Genomic DNA, 6,844 nt, shown 5'->3' with positions numbered 1-6,844 from the left:
AGGTTGTTGTTTTGCAACAAAAATGTATTTTGCAAGGACAAAGTCTAAACAGAAGACTTAAAATGTGGAGGCCTTGGAAAAAGTCACTCATCTGAGTGAATATGTCTGAGAAGGACAGTGAAAACAACTTTGACTCCACAGCAGTGGGTATGTTCAATGAAGGACTTTTTATTTCGGTGAGCATATAAACACATTCTCAAGATATGCAATATGCGTGTGATTAAGGAGTAAGCCTGCTTTTCAATAATAAATGTGATGTGAAATTGTGGGGGCATGTTTGGCATGTTGATGGGGTGGGGTATTTCATGAAAACTTCATCAATAAACCTCAGTCAATGGACTAGTAAACAAGATAGCTAATGTAGTTATTTTCTACAATGTTCCAGACCTGCTGCTGCCAGAGGCAGCAAGGAGAGTGCAAGGAGAGATAAGTAGAGGGTGTGGGGCGGGGTGGGGGGGGGAGGAGGAGGAGGGAGGGGAAGGGTGACAGGCAGGGGGAAAGCAAGTTAATTTCAGCACATATCTTCCACTTATATATTGTATACAATATGTAATAGTTCATACCTCTAAAGCACCCATAATATCATTTGGGTGTCATGTCCTTTTAGCGTCTCCAAATGGCTTTTTGGAAACCTGCCTAGACATAGCTTAGAAAAAATAATGCAGAATGCTCATTTTTAGTGGTATTGCCATTTAATTTGAACCAGGATTTGTCCAGTGTTCTCGCTGTGGCTCCACCATGGTTTTAAATCTACCAAGCACACTCACAAGCATCTATTGCTATCCATTCCAATAAAAAAATATTTTACTGTGTTTCAGTTTCTGTCACTAGCTTTCAGAAACATTTCGCGTAATCCTGACTCTTGGAAAACAAACTCCCAAGGGTTACCTTACCTTAAGACAAGGATTATGCATGTAGTCGAAAGGGTTTAAGAATAGTAGCCATTTTATTGTTGCTATGTCATTTTCAGGCTTGTGTTAAATAGGGGCGATGTAGAAGGGGTTAAATCTCACTTGCACTGTAAAGGAGAAAGAAAAAAAAGACAGTGACAAAACACATTTTCTGAACAATAGAAAAAAATATATATTTCTTTCAGCAGAAATAGATTGAACCCTTCAACTTGGACATTTTGTACTTTTTAAAAACGTTATTAGAATGTATCCTATATTAGATACCATCAGGCAGTGAGCACCCAGTCAAGGCAATTTTTCAATCATTTTCACACCTTTAAAGAAAACCTAATCTGTGTTGGTTTAGGTTCCATAGATAAGAAATTGAAATGCCTTACCTTCACCCCCAGAAATACCTTTTCTGTCAAAAGGTACTTCAGCACTTGAAGCAAACCAATGATTAGCTGCAGCTAATTGCATTTATTCAGCATTATGATTAGCTGAAAGGCACTGTGCTAATCTTTCCCTGGTGTATACAGAAAAGCCACCCACATAATTGGCCCACATTTTCACAAGCAGCAAGCAGAGGATAATTTCTTTTTCCTGGCTTTTTATCAAGATGCTTTATTCCGATGCAACTATGTCGCTATGATTGACATTCTGTAGGCATTATAAAGGCAGGAGTGAGTACTCATCTATGTTCCTAAAGATTTTTAGTTTAATGTCTCTAAAGAAAACTGCTTATATACACAGCTTACTTGGAATGCTACAAGACTATGTTGCTTTCAGTGCACAAAAAGTGTATACAGCAAGTAATGTCTGCATCATATTTGTCATACTTGACTGAACTACACTTATCATAATTATCCTAGATTCTTAATATCCTGGGATATGAAAGGACCGATTCATTGAATATTACCTAGTACATATGTTATTGCATGTGACACGCTCATTCAACCCCATAAAAAATTTGAAATCAAATTTCGATATGTAACCATGTGAATAAATTATTTTTATCCATTCTGGAAAAATTTTATCAAAGTGTCATGTGTATTTACACTACATCATGAGTTGTGTAGGAAATGACAATCACCACCCCACTCCCTCACAACTCAGAGTTAAAGGGGAATTACACTTTATAACACTTCTGCTTCTCGTGACTTATATTTTCCTTCTAATGAATGTGTCGCCCTTCATTTTTCGATTCTTCACTGCACTGGATAATGGACGTCCACTGCAATCCGGTCACAAGACTAATCCTGTAGAGCCCTTGGAGTTACCATTTGTTTCAGACCTGCAGAGAGTGCACACTGTCACAGAATTAGTTACATACCGTACTTTCATGTGCTGCACAGTGGAACATGTATAGATGCACTACCCCTTAAAATGAGAGTAATGCTTGAATGAGTAACACAATTTCAAAAATCAGGACGAAAGAAAAACTGTGCCCCAGGTTTTATATTTTTGTTGAAAACTTCCCTTGTTCACTGAACTATAAAAATGAGCAGTTAAGTCAAAGCACCTTCTGGGAATTGTAATGGATATATGGAATCTTTGCTATGATATTACCAAAATGACTAAAACACTAGGTGAATGGCTGTCTCTACATATCAGTTCTAAACAAGACCATGACTAAAGAACATTGTTTTCTGCATAATAATTATATCTAAGGCTGCACCACAATTAAGAATCCATGCACATGAACTGTAACCTTTATAAAAAGAAAATGGTATTCTCTGTCCTCTAGATACCATCTTCCCTGAGTCACTCTAAGTCTCAGGGAACAGAATACAGCACTGCCAAAATTACTTTTGCCCTTTGGAATAAAGTGACTTTGAGTTCAAATCCTTCATGGTGTGGGTAGATCAGGAATTTAATAATGGCAAGACTCTGAAATGATTGGCTTCCTTTATTTTGCAGAAACTGCAAGACATATAATGTCAATTTTCTGTAAAATTTTATCTCAAAAGATATTGGGAAATGGATAATTTTACCCACCTACATGATGTTCTTACCTGTTCCTCTACTGTGCTGGAATGTAGGATAGATGTCCATGATTATTATTTTCCAATATGATTTTTGTGAGACATAGTTTGCAATTGAATTTTCTGTCTATCAAAGACAGTCATAAGATTAGTCATCCCTTTCAAAATTTGAGATGAAATATAGAGTTCATTTTCTTTGTTATATGTTTGCACAGAGGAAAGACTGGCACTGAAATGTTTGTGCAAAAGGCTCCAAATTAAAGGTCATTGCTAACGTGAGTTTAAGGCATCTGTTGGCATGTGGAGCCTCCTTTTTTCCTTAAACATAACGCATAAATACATTCTGGCTTTAATAAATTCTGACAGTACTCCAAGAAGGATTTAAGACCTTAAAGGAATGGGTTTTCAAGCTTGAAGCTTAGATGGTTAGAATTTCAGATTTATACAACTCCCTTAGTTCATGATCATTTTAGACAACCCTTAGAATCTCCCAAGCATGGGAACTTCGATTGGAACTGGGTTGTATAATCAGACGAGACCAAAATTGAGATTTTTGGCCACGTGCATCAACAGCAGATTTGGTTTTGGAAGAAGAATTGTTGAAATTATGTCTTTCCAATGGAGAAATCTTTGATGTATTGGGTCATTTTGCATCGAGTACCTCGTTACCCTACTCCCCTCAACAGGAGCCAAAAATTGTTTGCAAATGGATTGTTCTACATGACAACAGTCCAAAGCATGCCTCAAAATCAATCAAGAAATGCTAAACTAACCACAAAATTACAGTTATTTTAAGAAGCACAGAGACAAAAAGGAAAGGCAAACATATTTTGGCATGATTGCAACTCTCGTCGTCTTTTAAAACAAAATTGAAGCCCACCACTGATAGTTTGTTTTTCCTAACTGAAGATTATTTTCCACATAGACTTTTGAATGAGAATCATGGAGAAATGCAAAAGCACTTCTGACAGTACACTGGAGTGCTTCCATCACTGGGTAATCACTCAATAAGACACAGCTGTGCTACTCAAAAGAAATACAGCCTAATCAAAACACCTAGACAAGACCATTTCCCAAATATAATATAAATACTATACGCAAATTGAAGCTGAACCACTGACCAATCACAGCCAAGAGAGAGCTTTTATAATTAGGAGGGCCAGGATTTTATCATAATTGTGTGTGATAAATTGATCAAATATTGCTGAAGTTGGGAAAAGGTATATAGTTGCCTGAGAACAAGCCAGCTTGCACACCCATTTTTAATTTTCACGTAAAAATAAATTTCCAGAAATGATATGTTCAACTATGAGTCCAGTCCCAAGCTACCATACCCATAATGTGTACCATTAATAGAAACATTGTTTAAATACAGGGATGTTATCATTTATAATTTATATCATTTATAGTGTCCCCTCTCCCATCTTCCTGTATGTGTTCCAGACCTGGGTCAAACATGTATTTGTTTTGGATTAAAATACTTTTCTAAGCTCTACTGATCTGGTCTGGTGTATTGGAACTAATGAAATACTCTCAAAAAGTGAAAACCCCACCTTCTGGTCATATTGGCAGGTTCAATTACACCAGGCAAGATCAAGAGATCACAGAAAGGTATTTGAATCCAAAATAATATGTATTTAACCCAGGTCTGATGTGTTCATATTACGAATTATCATGCCTGCACCTGTGTCTCTTTCAAAATCAATTTCATGTCTATTTACTGACACCTGTTCTCTATATTTTGTCATATATGTATCGTCTTCATCCAGATTGTGCAGCTTGAGAGCAGACTCCTCATCTCCTGCGTCTTCCAGCACTGTGGGTTCCTCTGCATGTTTTTTCTCTGTTATGTCGGGACTGCCTAACCTTGTGGAATTTTCTGGCCAACTGACCCTTCTTATGGCAGATATGGGACACTGCAGCTACAAACCGGCAAGAAAGAGGCTCCAGATTCCTTCTACATCTGAAACACCCAGCCGTGAAAGTAAGTTGTCACTCCAAGATCACTGGCTCTACCTTATTAATAGGCCCCTCCGCCCCTGTTTGCTGCAGCTCTGCTACGTCTTTAGCCACTGTTTCCATTGATGTCGCAAGCTCAACTGCCCTAGCTAATGTTAGCTTGTCATCAGCTTCCAATAACAAACACCTCTGAATGTGGTCATTGTTAATGCCACACACCATCTGTCTCTGATCATGTCATCCGGTGCTGCAGCAAACTCGTAATATTATTTACGCCTCCTCAGTTCTGTTACAAATGGTGCAACGGAATGTCCTGCTCCCTCACTTTTGAATGAAACTTAAACAGTGGTGAACAGTGACACTGGGCTTTGGAGTATTGTGTTCGCTTAAACTCTTCACTAACTCAGTCAAATAAAAATCTTGCAGCTAACCTGGCAGTCACAGTTTTGTCAGCCACAAAGTAAAATGACTGATGTTCCACATATTGCTGCCAGTTATCAGACTCTGCGTCTAACTCATTGATTTTACTGTATGTCACCATTATTAGCCAAACCACGCTCATTTGCTAATTCTAATGCCTCAATTCCCATGTCAGTGTCTTTTATCCAGCTGATTTCAGTCCCGTTTGTAAATAAGGTCAATGTCAAGGTCAAACGCCCTTTTCTACTCACTATTCCACGACCCCCACCAGGTGGTATTCCCTCTGCCTGACTGCAATAACATTCACATTACAACAGTAAGTTCTTTGGAAATGCCTTTCCAGGCCTTCACTACAGCTGCTTGCAGTTGATTTTGGTTTCGGGGGGATTTCTGTCTTCAGTCTCCTCTTCAGCAAGTGAAATTAATGCTCAATTAGATTTGACTCAAGTGACTGACTTAGCCAAAATTTTACACTTTTTCCCCATTGATGAATTCTTTGGTTGCATAGACAGTGACAGTGAGTTGGCAAAAATGGACAAACCAATTTCACTCTACCGGTCTCATACTTTTGGGAGCGCACTGTAGTATGGACTAAAAGTAACACACAGAGCCAGATTTACCAAGACTTTTGGGCAGTTGCCACTAGTAAATAATACTAATAAAAGCATAGGCTGTTGTATTTAATCACGTTTGTCCATCAAGAAAAGAACATGCTTTTTACATTGAACAGAACATTTTCAGAAGCAAAGCAAACAGTGTGAACAAACTGCATTACAAAAATAATAAAATGCAGGGTTACTGTGTGTTTGTTTTTATTTCTTTAAAATTAGATTTGGTACATTTTGTAGCCTACAATGTGATGTTTCAGTCTTGTTACCATAGCTACAGGAAGAAAGCTCAGCATCAACACAGTTCACAGGATCAGTTAGACATTTGATTGCACCAACTGACCGAAGGCTGCATTGTAGTTACCATACAAAACGGCTGAAAAATCACAAAAACCACTAAAAAAATTGAATATGTATGGAACTGCCAAAAGAAAGACAAAACTGGTGGAATCTGTGAAACCTGCACATTTTGTTCTGTGCTGTGCTAGTGCTGGGCACACACTGGCATCAGACTATACATCAATTTCCTCTCATTCAATGAAAATATTCATTGCACGAAAGAGGAGCTTTTTGAATTGAATTGCGCCTTTTAAGCCCTGCTTCATATGCAAAATGCAATTAGTAGGTCGTCCCATTCGCTGATTGCGTAATTAGCAGCAGCCTAAGTAAATAAGACGTTAATTTCAGGCAGTCTGCGAAAACACCCACATTCTCTCGTCAGACCGCAATTTGCGCTCCAAGTTTTAAGAATGCAAATCTGGCCCATGGTTCATTATAATATGAGTAAACAGTACCATTGATGAAACCTTAATACAAGAGAATATTGTCATGTTTTGAAACGTGAGGGATTCTCTTGTTACTGGTTATTATTTGCTTTGCGTTTCATGCGATAGCATATGCTACTTTGGTTCATGCATATACAAAAGTAAATTTAAAACAATGACTTCTTTATTCTTAGGATTTTAGCCGTAAATTGCACATT

This window comes from Anguilla rostrata, chromosome 17 (genome assembly GCF_018555375.3).
Source record: "Anguilla rostrata isolate EN2019 chromosome 17, ASM1855537v3, whole genome shotgun sequence".
NCBI classification, from domain to species: Eukaryota; Metazoa; Chordata; class Actinopteri; order Anguilliformes; family Anguillidae; genus Anguilla; species Anguilla rostrata.
The sequence above is the reverse complement of the archived record's forward strand: the minus strand, read 5'-3'. Positions refer to the sequence as shown.